The sequence below is a fragment of the Corvus brachyrhynchos genome, unplaced genomic scaffold, assembly GCF_000691975.1.
Source record: "Corvus brachyrhynchos isolate BGI_N302 unplaced genomic scaffold, ASM69197v1 scaffold56, whole genome shotgun sequence".
NCBI lineage: Eukaryota > Metazoa > Chordata > Aves > Passeriformes > Corvidae > Corvus > Corvus brachyrhynchos.
The window spans coordinates 9,465,454-9,485,605 of NW_008238664.1; the positions used below are offsets into that span (position 1 = coordinate 9,465,454).

The 20,152-nt window shown below is 36.7% G+C and overlaps 1 long non-coding RNA gene across 15 annotated transcripts in view; it reads right to left on the minus strand.

The window, feature by feature from the left end:
- Positions 1 to 20,152, minus strand: part of LOC108447571 — a 115,127-nt gene that overhangs the window by 6,793 nt on the left and 88,182 nt on the right. For 14 of the 15 annotated variants that reach the window (XR_001863215.1, XR_001863218.1, XR_001863216.1 and 11 more), the window contains 2 exons: positions 17,756 to 17,940; positions 695 to 792 (listed from right to left, as the gene is read on the minus strand). This is a non-coding gene — a long non-coding RNA (uncharacterized LOC108447571). The remainder of the gene's footprint in view (positions 1 to 694; positions 793 to 17,755; positions 17,941 to 20,152) is intronic. The other variant, XR_001863227.1, reaches the window with a different exon arrangement.

The window sequence follows — 20,152 nt, forward strand, 5'->3', positions numbered from 1 at the left end:
CCTACACTTCAGAAGAGAGAATCAAAATGAAGATGAATTCAGAAAAAAAAAAAAAAAGAAAAAAACCCAAACCTCCTATCTTTACCAAACCATTTTGTAGCTACTCCTTTCCCTTGCAAATGTATGTAAGATAGCTGTATGTGTCTTCCAGTGTATTACTTCCATGATTAAATGCAAGTGTTTTACATGTGCTTTTAGATATGCATGCATTTTGAATATTCTGGAGGTCATTCAAGAGCAGATCAGATATATACCTAAACACAGACTTAGTATTTCAGGGAAGTGACAGCAGTAAAGCCCAGTTTTTATAAACCTAAAAATAATTTAAGAAATATTTTGCTAGAAATGTTCTTTACCTGTTTCCAGTTTTACTTCATGGAATACAATGAGAAACAAGACATGCAGAAATGGTTGTTTGCCTTTGTCACTCAAATCCTAACTTACTGGGAGGCTATGTCTCTATTGTTTCTGAGCTCCTATCATAAAAACTAAATAGAAATCAATTTAAGACAATGAACTTTAAAATTTACTTTCCCCTCAGTATTCTAAAGTGGCACATCTAAGTCGGCAAAGTTTTAAATAATGGAAGTCAGTGAAGCCTAAATCACACACAATAGTGAAAGCTGAGATGCGAGATGGAGATGAAATCTAAAAGCTAATTAAATTCAACAAGAGCCTCTCAAAGGCAACATACCAGCTTAGCCTCCCATGCTAACATTCCGTTTTGAAGGGTGCAGTAAATGGAGGGCCTTTCATGGCTGCAGATTTCACAATATGATCCACCAGCTAAACCTGAGAGGGGAGAGAAAAAAAAGATTAGATGCATGGATTACTGTACTGAATAGATGCCAAGGCCAAGATAAAAAGAATAGATAAGTTAGGGCTTCTGAGGAGCTAAATTTGAAGCCAACCGGCAAAACGGATTGAACTTTATTACCTCAAGTCACTGAGAAATTCCCTAGACAGTTGGATGTAATTTGAAAAGGTCAGAAAAAAAATTTCCTTCACAGTTATTATTGCTTCATGCTTTAAGGGTGTGCGATTGTGAGATGCCAGCTCTAATCATTTTTATTGACTTGCTCTAGAGAGACAGACAGATGCGGAAGGAGTCACGACAGACAGATAAGTCATACCCTACCTTTGTTTCCAGTTTTAAAACATATCACACACTATTAGGTATGTTTTAATGCTAATCATTTCATTTTATCCTTTGTCATATCTGAGAAGAATTTCCTTGTTTCTCTAAGACAGCACAGAAGGGGGAAGGGAGGGAAACTCTGCATAACATTGGAAACCTGCTACAATTTTTCGTATTTGATCTGAGCATTTATTGAATTCCATGTGAATCTGAAATACATAACTGAAATTCAGTAAGCGTAATAGGATTTTCTAGACATTTTTAGGTATGCTCAGTTGATTTTTTTTTCACCTAAAGGGGAACAGATCTTACTGAATAGGTTATAGGAATGACCTTCAGCATACTGACAGTACAAGCTTTATTACCAGTGTGGCTGTCTTGGGAAAAAAAACAACATACAAAAAACCTCATGAAGAAACAGAAAACAAACCAACCCCAATTAAAGGCATTTAATTCTCTGACTTAGCATTCACAGATGCTTGTAATCAAATAAGAACATTTGCTAACATTACACTCGCAGTCAATTTTTTTGTCATGCAATTAAAATCGAAAGAGATTTAAGAACACAAAAGAAGAATTATGCAACCCAACCCCTGGAAAATTTTAATTAACATTAGATTTTCTTTTGCTCTTTCTTTCATTCATAATACAAGCATATGCATTCCATGTATCCTGACCCTGAATGCACTGCAGAGGTAATTTTAATGGCCATTAAAGTACAGCTCTGTGAGTTTCTCTACTGTATTTTGTTTATGCACCCCTCCTGTAAGCTGACTAAACCTGTTTCTACTTGGATAAGAAAGCCATCTCCATATGGTCATACTCCCTCCCTTCAAGCCCTGTACATCAGAGGGTAACATAAAATTGTAGCAGAAGAGTTGCATATATATATTCACTCCTCCAGAACTTTATACCTCTGAAAGGAAGTCAGAAACAAACTGCTTAGCTGCAGCAAAGAACAAAAAGCACCAGGAATTGTTCCACTAATGGCAGCTGGAACTTTCAACTGAAATTGACTCTTTCCGACAGAGAAGATGCATGGATGATTTAAATGTGACACTTTCTTCTACAATTTAGGAAGCTGTTGAAAGAAGAGAAGTGCACCTATATTTATGGAAAAGGGGCTTGGGAGAGGTAGTCACTTACTAGATTTGCAACAATTGATTTAGACTCTACTACTCTTACGTTTTTAATCAGATTCCCACTGTCACCTTCAAGATGATGCTGAAACTAAAACAGGAATTTAGTTTTCTAAGATCACAGATGTGTAACTATAGAGGAACCCTCCAGCTTCTGTGGCAACATGACTACATTGTGATTTTCATTCCCATTTTTTCCCAACAGAAGGAGTGACAGAGAAATTAAGTTCTGGCGTCCTCCTGACCTAAGCTCAAAGACAAACTCACGTACCCTGTCAATCTTTTTGCCCAAAAAAACCCCTTATTTTTCATGAAAAAATATTTGCTCAAGACACAAACATTTAACGTCGGAACTCAGTTTTCCTAAAATACTCCCACATCAACATATTTTGATGCCATTTTCAACACAATAACATCATTCCATGTTTACAAGACCCCCACTACCTTTGCTACCGTTCCTTTTTTTTCCCTGTCTCCTCAAGGGCAGCACATGCTAGCAGACAAGTAACTTAAACTCTAATTCATTGTACCACATGTAGAAGGGGTAGATCTTTAAAATGTTCCATAACACGTGTGAGAAGCTGATCCTATCTAATCCTCACAAACAGGTGACAACACTCTCCACCTTTTTATAGCACTTTTTACGATACTGTTTGCCTCCCATGTGATTATTAGCCATGATGATGGTAAAATTGCACAAAATTCAAAGTATTGCTAACATGAACTGTAACAATAGGTTTAGTTAACCACTGAAACAGTTTGCTCAGAAAGGTGAGAAATTTTCAGTTACTTCTAATCAGTATTTCAATTTAAACAATATTCTCACAGTTTAACCGTGAGTTGTTTGGTTAGGTGCAGGAATCACACTTCTCTCCAGCCTTTTAGGTCTAAAGCATTGTGATCCAATTGGAATGCCAGTTGGTGTAACAGGATCACACCAGTAGGATGTCTTATATTCTGTCCTTCTGTGTGTGACCAGGAGACTGCAACATTCATATATTCAATTTGAAAATGAAGACCTCGCAATTCTGTGTCCCAACAATGAAAGAAATTGTAGGTGCCTTTGTCTTGTGAACACTAGATTACTGAAATCCATTCAGCATGTGATGTTAGCCAATTCAAAAAACATGAATCCAAACAGTATTTTTTTTCTACTGGAAGCCCATAGCCATAAGAGCTACAAGACAGGTACTCCCTGCAAGGTCTTTCACTTGAATGAATTGTCCCCTTAATTTCTGATACAAAGCCCCGCCTCCCCAAACAGCTGATAACAAAGGAAAATACCTTTTGTCTGTCCTGACTCCAGCCAGAGTCCCCACAGGACTAGAGGGAGGGCTGCATTGTCATGTTTGTTTTACCAAGACTAGATGTTGCCCATGTATTCTCCAATTTTGTTCTGACCAGCAGACATGCCTAGGCTGTATCCCTAAGAGGAAAAAATCCAATCGAACAAAAAAACCCACAAAAACTAAAACGACAAAAAGCTGGCTTGAGAGCACGCCCCAGACACAATCCAAGTTTTAGATGAGCTCCAGCATCGCTTCAATCTACAGAAGACCATGTTGCTCACATACACAGTTCACACAAAAGAATTAGGTAACTATTTTACGGATGAGGGAGAAATGCTTGCGAGATGGATATGAGTATCATTATTAACTCCAAAAAGCAGTGTTAGGTGGTGGCTACCAGTTTTAGTACTTCCATGTGCTCCAACAGGTGCACATTCTTTATGAATGTGCACCTGCTACTGGAAAAGGCTGGTGAGCTTCTTTGTTTGTGTTCTTTTTGGTTATGCCTTTTTTTTTATTAAGCTCAATATAAAAAGTTTCTCAATGAAGACACAGAAAACATTGCAGTATCTTACACCATACTGGGGCAGCTAAACCTGTTTTGATTCTTCAGAATAGGTCCCAAATATTGATGGTCCTAAAGGTTTTTTTCCAACTTAATGACTCTGATTCTTTGTCAGTTAATCACTTAGTAAACATTTGCTTTTTCTTAAAAGCTGCTCTGTGATGTGTGTAATTTGAACCTGTCATTTTTTGCTATACAGAAGAAATACAGCACTCTCAAAAAAGGCTGCAATACACTTAACTAGATGTAATGTTTATGTCTTGAATGGCAACTCATTCTTAAAATAAATTAGACCTTCTTAAAGACATAGAGAAAAACCCCCCACTTTTGGATTTACTATGAATAATAGTATATTTTGCCAAATTCTCTCATGTGAACGCTGATTCAGCTCCCAGCTCTAATATCATCACACTTAACATGCAACAAATTAGGTTTGAGAACAATGAAATGCAATTAAAATACTGTATGTACCGCAGCAGAAAGAGATAATATTTTATTTATGTTTAGTGGGAAGAAAGATAAAGAAAATCCTTTCTTGTTATTAAAGTTATAATGAAGGGGTCTCAAAAAATATACACAGGTACAGGAGGAATTTATAACTGATTTTTCCTCTCAGCATTTCAACTAGCAATTCAGTGTTGGTTGATCACATGGAGAATGAGAATCTAAACATTTGAATAATCAACAGTTGCTATCACTTGAATTCTTCCATCTTTCTAAGATGAAAAGTGAATATATATTTCCAATCAGCAGCTGTTTTAAAAGAATTCTCTGAAACAAAGTCCTTAATGATTTGGGCATTGCACATTGAACTTTAAGCCTTTCATCATTTTTCTGGAGTAAAATTTAAATCAACAGTCAGAAAGCATCTTTCTTCAGTGTATTGTTGAATCCTCTCCAAGTTGTACTTACTATAAATGACTATTTAATAAAACAATGTCAAATTTTGAACATTTTTTTCTTGTTATTAGAACAGGTTTTGGAACCCAGAATAAAATAAGTGAGCGAACTGCCTGGCTGTCCTACAAAAGTATAATGGAGATGCAGCCAAGGTTCTCCTCACGCTGTTTATATATGGTCAAGCAAATTAGAGTACATATAATGCAACACAGACATCACAGGTTCCTTTTTCAAATTTTGTATTCCTAATAGATGAAAGTCCTTTTTTAGGCCTCAGATTTCACTCTCAGTAAAGTCTCTGTGGATTCTACTCCAAAAATTTAATTCTAAAATAATTTAAACCTAGTGGCTGTGGTAAGAAAACCTCTTTTTAAGGCCAGACTTTTTTAACATCTACCATGAATTTAGGCATTCAATCATTTCTTTAACAGAGTTTTGGAGGACTGCTTTTGGCTTTACACCCTGACAGAGCCCTGACCCATCTCCAGCCACATGAAAGCTAGAAAGGAGTAACATGCACTTCCTTTTGGCTGAATTCCCTTTCTTGTCAAGTGAAACCAACCTTTCAATTACATAATATGTACATATAAGTAGGTATACATCTATAAATACATAATATATTACAATAAAGCCATTAGTGAATGGTCAGGACCAAGAAGTCATTTTACTTTGTACTGTACAAGCTAGAGTGGATGCACCTGTTGCCTTGAAAGTCATCCTTTGAGTTAAAAACTACAGTGTTTTGATTATTTTGTAGCTGTCCACTGCAGCCTTCAAACATTTTAGTATTTTTTCACTTACAACATATTTGTCTTTGACAAACAACCACAACAGTTAAAGTGGTACTATTCGTATTTATGCCTCTCTTCTATGTCATGCTATTTATAAGTTGTTTTGTTGTTTTTTTTTTTTCCCTTTATTTGTACCAAAATTGTACCTGGAGCCCTCAGCTCCTTCTAGCACAGACTACAACCCAACACATTCTTCCCTTTCCTCCCTCAAAGGCCTTATAGCTGAATTTGGAAATGAAAGAGAAACAAAGTGACTTGCCTAAAATCTTTCTTTTATCTCTCCCTCACACATCCATGAATTTACAGGGTTGGATTTTTTCTGAAGAGATGGAAGAGACCTCATAGAGAAATATGTTGAACAAGTGAGGAATCAAAGTTCATACTGCAATGAGGAAATGAGGAAAGAGTTGATATTGTGCATAACATTTTGGAGCATGCTGACATTGTTGAAGGCAGACGCGAATTGTATAGGTGCAAAAGGAAAAGGATAATCAAAGTAAAAAGATTTAAAAGTTACACAATCCTAAAAAAACAAAAAAAGGGCTAGGTAAAATAATGTGAAGATTTGATTTTACACATCTGAGAGCTCATGTGCTTGGAAAGAAGTATTTTGTTGCACTGGGAATTTGGCCGAGTTTTCTTCCTTCTTTCCAATAGTACAATTTCCATTCTTACATCCAGAGAGAATATTAACATAAAAATAGTCTCTGATTTAAACAGTCTAATACTGCTCTGGAGACTAATAAGCATACAGATAATTTTCACCTAAGAGAAAAAGAACTTTGTAGGCTGTTTGGAAAAAGACACCAGCAATTGTTGGAAAATGCTCCAAATGCCCCAAAAATGATCAACCAAAGTGGAATTGTCAAGAAAAAGATGAGAGAGATGGTGAGAGTTTTGATAAATTTTCTGTGTGATCTTTACAGTCATTTTGACAGGCTATGCATTTGTACGTGCACACACGTGAGTACGCCAAGATGGAAACACGCTTTATTGTGCAAACAGCTTCCAGACAGGCCTTTTCACTACTCTAAATGTACTTCAGCATATTTTTATCTGGTCTTGCAATTTTCTTTCTGAGAACCTATAGGCTTGGAAAAGCCATTACTCAAAAATACCATGTTTTATAGTCAATATTCACCCAAATGAAATGCTCTATGTTTATGGCAACATAAAAATGCCACACACATATTGGTTCATAACCACCACGCAAGCATCATTCAGTGCATACATACACACGCAGGAAAGAATTAAACTAAATTCAAATACTCATAATGTTTGTTCTACTTCTCAGTTTGCACAGCTGACAATTGAAACATGAAATGGTTCATTAACAGACATTCTAACATAAGAAAACTTACTATCTTACTCTGAGGCTTTATTCATTGCATGGCAGTTCTGTCTGAAACAGGAACTGGCCCAAAGTATGAACCTCATAGGTTCACACACATGCACACTCACACAAACACACATGCAATATCTACCAGAAGAAAGGGTTGCAGCATCATTGTCATCAATGATGAGGAATGTAGATGGAGGAAACACATTAATAAATGAGGGACTGTTGAGGAGAGGTAATAAGAACAAAACTATGCGAGGTTTAAAAGAAGACAAGAACTCTCTATTTAATGTTATTGACAAAGAACCTAATAGAGTTACCTAAGAAAGGAGTTTATTCACATAGCTTGAGTCTTCCTTTCTGAGCACAGACATGGAAAACCACACACCAAGCAGAGTATCTCCAATGTGGCAGAAAAGACAGCACTGACCTACTCCACTTTCCTTCTCTTACTATCTTCTGTAGTTTTAGATAGTTGAAAGTAATTTTAGATTAAAAGCAGATTGTTTCTAACTAGTGTAAAGAAATACAACAGGAACAATTTAGTCGGTAATGAAGATTAGAGAAAAATTTGGGAAATTTAATTTAAAAGTAGAATTAACAAAGACCAGTGATATAAAAAATAAATTTTTAGTTACCAGCCTTGATTTGATGGAAGTTTTCAGAAAACATAGAGTTACTATACTTGCCCTCTTTATGTACATATGGTGGTTTGAAATATAGACATGAAGTAAATTAATTAATGAAAAAATGAAGGTTGAAGATGAATCTGAGCAGAAGAGGCATTAGGGCATCTACCAGGGAAAAGCATATGGAAAAGTTCACACACAAAGTGAGTGTGATTCTGTGATAGCACAGAAATAGGTGATCAAGTAGGAGTTTGCAAGACTTTTTGAAATCCACACTGACACAAGACACTTAGGAAAAGATATTCACCATTGGTGATAGCAATTCCAGATGTTTAGAGTAGCCCAGTGGCATAACACACTTTGGTTTTGCCTTTCAAAGGTAGAAGAACTTTTTTCAGGGGCATAGCAGTACTCACACATTATTAGAAAGAAACAGCAATTGCAATATAATAAAGACCAAACTAAAACTCACGGTCAGCCTAAAGATCTTTAAGTAGACAAGAAATATGATCAACGAGAAAAATAAAAATTACCCAAATTTTGTACCAAGCACAAGGAGAAAGGGACAGACATGAAAGAGAATCAGGGGAAATGATGAGGTGAGATACAGTGGCAGTATAGAAACAGAGTGTATGGAAAGAGGGCTTCGGTGGATCGATGCCGTGTTTTTCCCACAGGGTCCCTCGTGGACACGCTCAGGCTCTGCTCTGCCAGCACCCTCGCGTGCACCCGATCTCACCTTCGCAGGCAGCCGCGAGCAGCCACTCACACACACAGTCTGTGCACGACCCGCAGAGGCGAGAGGGGGTCTCTGCACGCAGTTCCACGGGGGTTAAGAGAACGACACGCGCACATGGTTTTATCCCAAAGGGTGCCGGGGTGGGCAAAGCATCAAAAGCCAATGGTCTGAGGGCTAGGGGGCAGAGGCAAGGGTGAGTGACATAACAGGAGCCAATGGGAGAAGGGATGGGAGGGGGAGAGAGTTAGGGATCAGTGGAATCTTGGTAAAGAGAGAACTTTCTAGCACAGAGGTTTACAGAGGGACCATTTGCAAAGCAATGTGGGGGTGTAAAGTGGACTTTGCCACTGCAACAAGAGTGAACATAAAAGTAGCAACTGGACTATAAGGAGAAGGGGGACACAGAATCTGGAAGAGACTGGAGAACTTCACTTCTGGCAGGGTCCTGAAGGCATTTTTAAACAGGGACCCTTCACACCAATGGATACTTCGAGATGGAACATGAAAGAGAAAGAATACGTAATATATGCTTCTCTTCTCTGAGGGGAATGTTAATTGCTTAATGTTATGGAATGAACTTCAGAAACAGACAACATTTAATTGTGCAATAGATTTAGACTAAAACTGACTTTAAAAAACTCAAGTGAGTAACTGAGCTGTAAGTTATTTTCTGTAAGTGAACATGTTCCTGTAAACTTATAAAAAAAGACTACTTCAGAACACATCAGATCTCAAAAACTTAACAATGAAAATTACAACAGAGATGAAAAATGTCAAAAATCATCTATAAAAGCAGAAGATGCTTTTTGACTTACACTCTATAAAAGATTCCCCAGTGCAGCAACAGCAGTCTCCTTGTTTTGAGAAGTTCCTTGACAAGTCAAAGAGGTAGCCTACGGAGCCAAAACTGACACATTAATTGCTTGGAAGACCAGAAGCATCGCTCTGATTCTGCAACCGAAAAAAACCCTGGAATCCACTGGAAACATCCGAACAGAAGGGATGAATCTATATAGTCACTCAACTCATTCACAGAGCAGAAACCAAGACAGCACAGTGCCTCATCTTTTCTTCCAAGTCAACCCTGTATGACAAGATTTACAGTAATGGGGACTGCAAAATAAAAGCCCAAAAGCATTTAAGGAGGAGATGAAGAGAGAATTTCTGCATTAGCAACAGGTTGGCCTTTCTGTTGCAGAAAAAAAAAAAAAAGTGAAATTCAACATAAATGGTTAAGTAAGAAGCAAGACAGATGAGTTCAAATCAAAGATACATATAAAGAGTGCTAGAAACCATTTCCATACTTAGATGGGCTTTTCCCTGACCAGAGATGTAACATCACTACATGATGTGGGAACATAAAATCTGCAAAGGTGGTGCTGAGTGAGGAAGAGGAATCCCCTTTTCTTTTATTCCTCCTTGGTTCACATCTGCAGTTCAGGTTAAGTATATTTCATAAGAACCAAATCTTCTGGATACTTCAGATCTTTTTCTGAGGGTGCTTACATCCAGAGCTTTAAAACATTTCACTTCAAGCAGACCAAAAGTGATCTATTTTCCATAGGAATTTGGTGACCACTCACATTTACTGATGCAGAATTTTTTGGGAAATAAAAGCAAAATAGGCAATTAGTCATGACACTATGTTATTTTTTTCCGGCATGATTTTTTGTGTCATTTGAGGGTTGAATACAGAGCTCATAAGTATTTATTTATCATTATTTGGTTAATTTATGCTTAAACTAGTTAATTTTGTAACTAAAGAATTATATAATCTTAAAAATGCTATTGCATCTCTTTACTAAGCAATTCTGTACAAATTTTTAGAATGCATAGTTGGGGCACAGCAGTGTTGGGTGTCAGAAGATACCAAACACACCTTTACATTGTTGAATGGAAACAAGAACCTGTTGAAATGCTAAGTCAACTTTTGCAGCTGTTATCATATAGATGCCCTGAGTAACAGCTGACTGCTGCCACCAAGATTCTGGCCTGAACTTCTGTTTTAAAGGCCAAAAGCAAATACTGCAGTCTTCTTTTGCACTGATTTTGCTCTCAAACAATGGTTGAGTAAAGGTCAAAGTTTGGAGAGATTTTCTGTGCCAAGTGTTGTCTTTCTTTAAACCTTTATGTGGAAGTTGCTACTTTATTTTCTATGGGAAAAAAGGCCTTGATAGATTCTTTTAAGCTATGGGTTAATCCATTCTTTCTTTCATGTACCAGTTTATTTGAAAATCATCAACTGCCCAATAGATCTTGTCTATGAATCTTTTATTCCAGAAATTTGCTAGTGAGAGCAATGTCTGGATGGAAATTTTCATGATTTTTTCAAGCTCCATCTTAAAACTAGTTTGGATTTGTGTGTCTTCTGTGGGAACCCAGAATGCAGAGAATATTTCTCTGCCTGTTTTGAAGGGTTTTACCCCCCTGGATAGTACTGTTTTTGGCCTTTGTCCATGGGAAAATTTGCCTAGCCTCTGGGAAGAATTTGAATCTACAATGGTGTGAACTAGGTGATAGAATACTATGTGAGATTATCACTGGGTGAAAAATTTAGAGTTTTTAGCTCTATTTGCATAGTAAATAGATAAAAGCAAAAAACTTCAAAATGGAGGATTGTTGTTCTCCAAACCTTCTTCTTCTACTACTCCATATTCTGCAGTAGAAGTAGTTTGGGATGATTGGATAAAGAATTCCACAGTTCCTGTCTACGTGATTTAGGAACTTGTTGGACATTGGTAAAAAAGTGAAAATATCTTGCATTTTAAGTTTTCATTGGGTAATTTACCTTTAAAAAGGCTGTGAAATCTTGCTAAGTTGTCTTCTTTCTGCATTCCCTGCTCTGTGCTATGTCTAGGCCACGCCAGTGGCTTGTACTCCTTAGATAAGAATTAATAAACACCTGTCTGGAGACTGAGAAGCATGAAGTCCCATTCGCCTCCTTTTTTCTCCTGGCAAAAATCTGAATGTCTCCCCCATCACAGAAGACAACAATTAATAACGTGGACAGAGTTATCTTCCTCTTTGCCTTTCTGTGTTCCAGCAGTTGATGCTTCTCTCTCTCTTTCAGCTACTCCTTGCATAAAGAAGTCAAGCTCTATTGAGGGTGGTGAAGTACTTGACATTAAATGGTCTGGTGTAACATTTTATGACTCACAGCTCCTGATGAATGTGATTTATTAGGGATAAAAGCTTTTTCCTAGGTCAGATGTCTGGACTGAAGAGACAGTTCATTATAGAGGATCACTCATATTTAGCAATGTAATAGAAATGAAGTGATTTTTTTATCATAGGTGTCCAAATCTGACTTGCACCACTACTGTTCTCCTCTTCAGCCGGAGTTAATTGTCAGCTGAACAATGAATGTACCTGGGACTAATTTATTTAGGAATATGTTCCATCTGTAAAGCCTCCACTAATGGAGTACAAGAGGCCATGACTAAAGGATTCAGGTATAAAGTTTAAGACCTTAGATAATTACTTGCAGAAAATATCATCAGCTCCACATGCCAACTTAACAAAAAAACCAGAACTATTGAACCTTCTGAAAAAGGGGTATTGTGTTCCCAAAACTAAAGTGACCAGAACAGTTTCTATTCACCATAACTGTGGAATAACAGAGGCAAAAGAAGAAAACAGATTCCAACCAATTCAGACCAAAACATCTGACACTTTTTATAACTATAACCGTAGCTACCTACATTGAACCAGGACCACTACAAATATCTTGAGAACGTTTTTGAAAGAACTTTCCATATAAGATAATTAGAACATTACAACTCTAATTATTATTTTGGTACTAATAGGTACAGTACTTACAACCCTTGCTTTTCATTTTGTCAAGACATTGAGGGTAAAGCTTCTGATGGAATTACTGAGTTTCACATGGGAGGTGACCTCTGATTACTTAAGCTCTGAAGCAAAAGAATAAATGGACTGAAAACTGGACATACGCTGTATGGTGGCTGATCTATATTAAGAACACTTACACTCTAGATATTCTTTTGTACTACTTTAAGACTTATTTACAGTTTTGCATCCAACTGAACTACTAAGAGGAATTAAATGCATAAATGGAATACCTTAATCTGGGCTGTTCTAAATAAAATCAAGAAACTAAATTTTATTTGTATTTCACTGCACAGATTAAAGTGGTTAAAAGCCTTTCCATGACAATCTGATACATGCAGCCCAACTGTCCTCTTATACACAAAACTGATTTTTTTTTAATTCTTGCAAAAGGAGAAATCTCTGTTGTTGCAAAAGTTCTGTTAATGAGATCTGTTTAATCTTTCTGTTATTTGGTTCTATTCCATTTACTATCTAGACTTATTAAATTTGCAAAATAGCTTGTTTATCTTCATTCTGGGAAAGTAGGTGCCTATAATTTGCAAATATGTTGGTCAAAAATAGACCACTTAGATGTTCTTGGCTGGCACATTGTCAATGCACACAATGAGAGAGGCTCCCTCCTCTCTCTCACACACACACACACGCACGCACACACACTTCTTTTTCTCTCACATACACACACTCAAAAATGTATCCAGTGGAGTAAAATATTCACATTAATACTGGAAGTGATGGAGAAGAACCCCGGTCGACATCCCATCTGGTCCCTTGAATTAAATTTAGAATTCATATGTAATATAGACATTTCTGTCTGAATATCATAAAGCCCTGACACATTCAGGCTTTCATTAAAAAGCTCTGAGATGTGACTTGAATAACAATCTGTCTTAGCTAATTAGTATTTTCAGTTTAGCATATTCACTTTCAAACGTATTGCTGTTTGCACATGGTAATTTAGGTAAACAGAGCCCATCCACAGCTGCATCAATTAACACTGCTAATCAAAACTGAATTCAGGTAATTAGGCACATTTATGCAAAAAATGTGTAATTTGTGGGGAAAGCTAGATCCTTCAGTAATATTTCAATAAGTAGGGGTCTCTTTTTGCAAATAAGGCAAGAATATAATGGAAAATCAGCTCTAACATATACATGATACATAGTCAGTCACAAATATCTAAATTAAATCTTACTAATTGGTCTGTATTTTCAGAAATTTGACTATATTTTTTTCAGATAAATGTTTTCTTCAGTGTTTCTACTTGAAAGAGTGGATTCATTTTTGACAGAAGCTTTAGTGATTTTATAAGTTAATGTTCCCTGAAGTGGTTTTTGAACTGTTGAACATGATAGTCCAACTTTTTCTCATTTTCAGACAAGAAAACTTTAATGAGAAAGGCCTCAAATTAAAAGTTTTATTTCTTCAAAGAAGGTGCATTTTGGTTTACTTTAAAGAAAAGCTAGAAATTTCTACCACCATCCATTTCAAGAATGTAAAGTAGTAAATACTTCAAAAATATTCAGCCTTGACCTACAAAGTTTCACATCCTTCCCTTTCTCTCACCCAACCCAAAATTTGAAACCTTTCAAAAACTACAAAAAACCCCAAACCCAAACATTTCAGCAGTGTAAGAAACTGCATATTCATAACAGAATTTTAATTTCTATTGAAATGGAATGAAGGAATGTTCATTGAAACATTATACTCCACGAGTTTTCATATGCAGCTATTCAAGTTATTCAAATTCAATTCCCTGTTACACACACTTTCAGAAAGCTACACAAGTCTGATGAACAAGAAATGCAATTATCAACTTGCAGCTAATTTTCTATGATGAAAAGAAATACCTAGGAAATTGCTTTTTTTTAACAGAAGCCTAAAATCAATCTAGTTTTTTTGTATCTTCTCCCCGATTTTACGCTAACTCTGGGGGAAAATACGCAATACATTTTGTGCAGATTTACAACATGGAATATAGAGCTTCTGCTAAAAACATCATTGTGAAGAAAAAGAATTCATTACAACTTTAAGGTCTAACCCTATGGAGCTATTGAAATTGCAGTTTCTTTTGCCATCATACGTAATGCAATGCATATCTCACTACTCAGAAACTCTTCTTTATATAGAAAATTGCAGTTTGTTCCATTATAAAAATATTTTTTAAATGCTGCAGTTAAAATGGCCTTAAACGTTCAATTTTCATTTAGCTATTGGCTGAGTAGCATATTGAAAGAATATTGAAATGACAGGGAAGAAAAATAAAGCCTGTGGCAGGAATAAAATTCTGAACTATTTTCCTTTCAAATAATCATAATGACTACTGCTAATGTTAGAAATGCTGAAAAGATAATTTCTAAACAATTATCAGACCAGCCTAAAAGTATATGCAGTTTGCTATGCCATTCTCACTAGGAGCAATGGTGGGGACAAACAAGATTTTAACTGCATCTTTTTTCTGGGGTTTTTTGCAAGAGAGAAACAGTCACCTATGTGACATATCACATGCTAAGCACCTTGCTGATCTCTCACGTGACTTATTAAAATTGACATACAGTGACGATCATCAAAACAATCTTATGTGACCTGTCTCTGAAAGAACCTGCGTGCTAAATGGTTTTTCAAAAGAGCAAAGCAGAAGTTGTAATGACTAACAGTGTTTATTTTGGATGTTGTAGTCTGTAGGAAGTGAGGACAGTGACAACATCCTAGCGCCCCCCTCCTCCACCACCCACATTGTTAGTATTTTTTTGGCTAAAGTAGTCAGATATAGTGTTCCAACAAACTTTCCAGAAATACTTTACTACACTGCCCTGTCTCTTCTGCCTGACTACCTCAGTAAATATAAGCAGACAGTTAGGAGAATCTCTTCACTGAACACGTATATATTTAGCATACATCATTACTTCATCATGAATTTTGCTGACGCACTGCCCATTTGAAAATTTGATATCATGCTGGAGTATCGTTATTTCATACAATTTGGAGCAGGGTTTTTTCTGTTTAATAAATGTATGGTAGCCATGATTTCCTTGTCTGTTATCAGCTAATACTATCTCAAAAAAGAAAATGCTATATATGAAGGTTGGCTGGTAAATAGGTGTTTCTGATACATGTAGCTCCATTTTTTTTTTCTCTCCTGTATTTCCCTTCTGTAAAATATGGAAAATAATTGAGGCATCTTTCTACTAAAAAAACCCTTTAAAATTGGATTTTACATACCAATTACTGTTAATTAAAATATGATGGATATGTATGACTTTAAAAAATCTATAAATACTGTTTTCCTCAATTTAAAGAAAAGTTTTATCCTACTCCAAGCATTCAAGAGCATTCTAGAATTATAAGCAAAACAATAAATATTTAAAGTTTTGATTTATTTTCTCCATAGAGCATGCAACCCATTATTCATAACATAAAAACTGTTGAAATGCTTCATGTTCCAGGTGTTCATATGGTTAATTCAAGAACATGAATAAATTTTTAGTTTGAGAAAAGCAAAAGCAAGAGCTAAAAGCCAACAATTAGTACTCTACACCTTACATGAGGAGAAAAAGCTCAATAATTTGCAAATGTTGAAGAAAGCGCTAGTTCCATAATTAAAAATCAGGCAGAGATCCTTTTGGCAAATGGATCTCTTTGTTAAACATCCCACTAATCCAAGCCTGAAGGTATAATTCAGTACCCAGGAGGATCCCCTCTATACTTTTGCCAGCTGTTCCATTTAGGTCACTCCACCACAAGTTTAGCTTTTATCTATTCCTCACTTTCTTCACTGGGTCCCAGAAGCAGCAACCTATCTCTCTGAAGACTGTTTAAAGTGTAAATGAAAAGACAAGACAGAAGTGAGCTGCTACCTCAGGGTCCTTAATTTCTGAACTGCAATTCCTTGGACTTCCCTACCTTGACAGATGCAATATGAAATCTTCCTAGATGAAAAGTGAGGAGATAAACTAAATACAGAATGCAGATGGCACATTCATTATAATTTTAATGCCTTACAGCTGCATGAAAAAAGAGGAAATTTTACTAGGCAGAAAGTCCACTCAAGACCAAACAGTTGTAGCAGCCCTTCTGCCCTTCAGCCCAATTCCCAGCACTACTGCTGTTGGCATGCAAGAAAAAGCCTTCAAAGAGCCATTTCATCTCTTCTCAGGTGGTCAGGGAGAGGTGGCTTCAAGGAGAGGAAGTAAAAAGAAAGGAAAAAAAAAAAAAAAAAAAAAACCGAAAAGAAAAAAATCCATCATAGTCTGATCCAGTACAGTGTATGCCAAAGACCATGAAGAGTCCTAGGTGCAGACCGGACGCACTTGCCTCCCTCTTCTGGACTGGCAGGTGAAGGAAAGAGACAGTAATCCTTGAAGGACTTGTTTACACAAGTTAAACCAACCTCAAATAACAAAACTACTTCTAATTTACCATTATTTTGGTGCTTTTAACAAAAACGTAATTTCCTAACAAAAGCAACAAAAATACATGAACTAGACCCATTTATAATGGCTCTAGTCAGTGTAAATTTAAGCCCTCAGAGAGTCATTATAGTCCTCCAGAACGACTTTTAGACAGTATGCTGCTTTATAACAACACCCTGATCTCTTACTCTGCAAAAGTTAAGTGTAATTCATTATAAAACAAATCACTGCCCTGACATTCGTCTGCTAAATAAAAACAAAGAGTCAGACACTCTGGGAGGAATTCCTAAGTGTTCAACTTTTAATGAAAGATTTATAAAAAATGCAGCAAGCATATTGCTGAGGTCTTTCCAATTTAATATTAAGTAATAAAGTTTGCACGCACAGATAGGAACTTTAATGTGAAGCAGAATTATAAAATCTATTGGAAATTAACTTTCTAGATTTTTTAAATGCTGTTCAGGAGCATAGCCACAGCAACTGCGACAACCATCTGCAAGACTTTACACGTGCAAGTACTCCCACAGGCTTTAGACAACTACTAAGATCATGTCCTGATCCTACCCATCCAGCATGATGTACTGACTACAGCCTAAGAAGCCACTTGTTCACACTTGTAGGAAGGATGGGAATCACAACCCTAAAGCAGCGCAGCAATTCACACACCTGCACTCACCCTGCACTGGAGGAAGTGCTCTGTCAGTCAAAAAGTACAGTTCTGCAAGCTCATACATCTGACTTTTAAGGATTAGGGAAAAGGAAAAAACAACTCAAAGAACAACATAGATACAGCTTTATTCCTAATTCTGCAATGGCTCGCCCAGGTGAGCAACCCATCTGCGATGAGCCGCCCTGTGAGGCTGGCCAGGGACCCTCACCTGTGTCACGCTGCCCCTGCACAGTTCAGCTGGCTCGAGGTCTGCACGAGCAGATAAAGCACATCCGCAGCGACTCGCACTGCTTACCTCACTGATGCTTCCACGCGCTCCTGCCGGTATTCCTGCACGTGAAGGTTCATTGCAGGCAGCTGCTCCCAAGTTCGGCGTCCCCATGGCACGGCTGCTCCGGCGGGAGCGAGCAGAGCAAAGGCAGGTTGCCACTGGCTGGTTCTACCGCAGCCCGGCCGCGCTCTGTCTGCAATCACATCTCACTGAGTGCAAAACGAAAATTAAAACATTTTTTTCTCTTACACTTAGAACAGTATGCTGTATCATTCATGTTTGCATTTAAATTGGACAGAATAATTTACTACTGGCTTTTAATTTCAGAAGGGTTAATCACCTCAGCAAAGGTCAATCAAACTTTAATCTCCAATAAAATTGCAGTAGCTTCAGTCACCTGCAGGACATTTATTATATTCTTATTTCCATGCAAAAGGATGCATCGCTAATCTTCTAATTCTTTACATTAGCACATTTGCCATTAACATTTTACTAAAATTATTAATTCCTCCGAAACTATTACAAGAGCTCATTACTACACATCTCAGAAGATAATCCTGTTAAAAACCAGCCACATCTACTGTGACATTGCTTTAGTTGTCTGCTCTAATCCTCACAATCATTTGATACTCAGCCGAGTTCTAACAATGCACGAAGTCTCAATTACAGAAAATATTACAGGCTTTAGTTTAGAACAACAATATACTGTTTTAGTAACTTAATCTTCCCTATTGTCTGCAATCACAATTCTAATCTATTTTGTCACTATTCACATCATTTTCTATTCAAAACAAAATATAGATTTTTAATTTTGCTTAGCAGCTCTTGAAAAGCAATAATTTACAAGGATAACTTAAAACCTAAAATCCATTACTGAGGATAAGAATAATAATGATGATAGGAATATGTTTCTGGCCTGGAAAGAAGTATTTCCTCACAAAACAGAAGTCTCTTTTGGGGTAACCCATTAAAAAATAAATAATTAAAAAAGCAGCTTGTTCTTTCAATTTGGTCTACCAATTAAGAACAATTTATCTGCTATTAAATTGACTGAGAACTGCAAAATCTCTGAAAAAATCACATCAGCATTAGTTTTAAATTACCATTGCAATATCAGCTCAAAACGAGAAAATTATTTAACTCTGAACAGAAAATTGTCAAATATAAAAGAGCACATTCCCTCAAAAATGTTGAGTTTAGATAAGCATCAGCTATGCTAGCTACTCAACAATATATTCCTTCAAAGGTCTACTGTAACAATTCCATCTGAATGCTCAGAACTAGTTTACCTGTAAAGAGACAGAGAAAAGCAACAGAAAACTCAGGGACAGCTCGTTACAGAACCGAAACACAATGCAAGCAATTCATTTCCCAAATTTTAGAAACTGCTACCAAAAAGTCAAAATTTATTGGGCAGAAAAATACTAATACCACCAAAATACATGGGTTTCCCTTATCCTCCTGCCATGGCCATATTAGCTCCTGTGAGAAAGAAATCTTGTGTCTATTTAAAATGGATTTTTTAGCCATAATAACATTTTGACATACCGTAATGTAAATAAACTGTTCTTTCCCATCCCAATATTTCCTTCTCTGTGTCTCTGTCTCTCTCTGTCTCTGTCTCTCTCCTCTTTTTGTTTTAATATATGGCACACAGACAGACACACGCCCCCGTCACTGTCAATATGCACACTCATTAGCAATATGTCAGGCTGGCATTTTCAACACACTCCAGAGCATAACTGAACTACCACACAGTGCACACACACACACACGTTAAAATACAATTGCAGAGAAAAAGAGCTCAGTGGAACAATGTTTAACTTGGAAAACTGGGTAAACCTACAAAAGGAGTAAATGAGATTCTCAGGCACTATTTTACAAAGATGCTGTGAATTCCCAGCTAACAGCATCAATGCTTCTCTCTTTTCACACACACACAAACACAAATATACATCTACAAAAAGAGAGCATTTTAGCAAGACATTCTTACGCTGAATTACAGATGCAAGAACACCATTTTTTCTCTGTTTTTTGGGGGGTTTTTCATATGCCTTATAAGTTACATTCTAACTTGAAGTAATGCATGAAAGAAATACTGCAAAACATAAACCCAAGCTGAACTACCTGTTCATAGAACATAGACTGTCCTTCCAGCTGAGAAAATCAGCCACGAAACAACTGCATCCACATTTTTTGCAAAAAGCATCTGGCAAGACACCGAAGACCACTTCGAAAGGGTGAGTATCACTAACTACAGTTTTGATTATTCACCTCTTGACGCATTGATAAAACGTATTTCAGATTGCTATTGCAACTGCTTTAAAATACAACAGAATAGCTGCATGTGACACCCTGAAACGAAAGGTATCATCAAAGGACCACGTACTTCATTTTTCAAAAGAACATACAGTGGAGAAA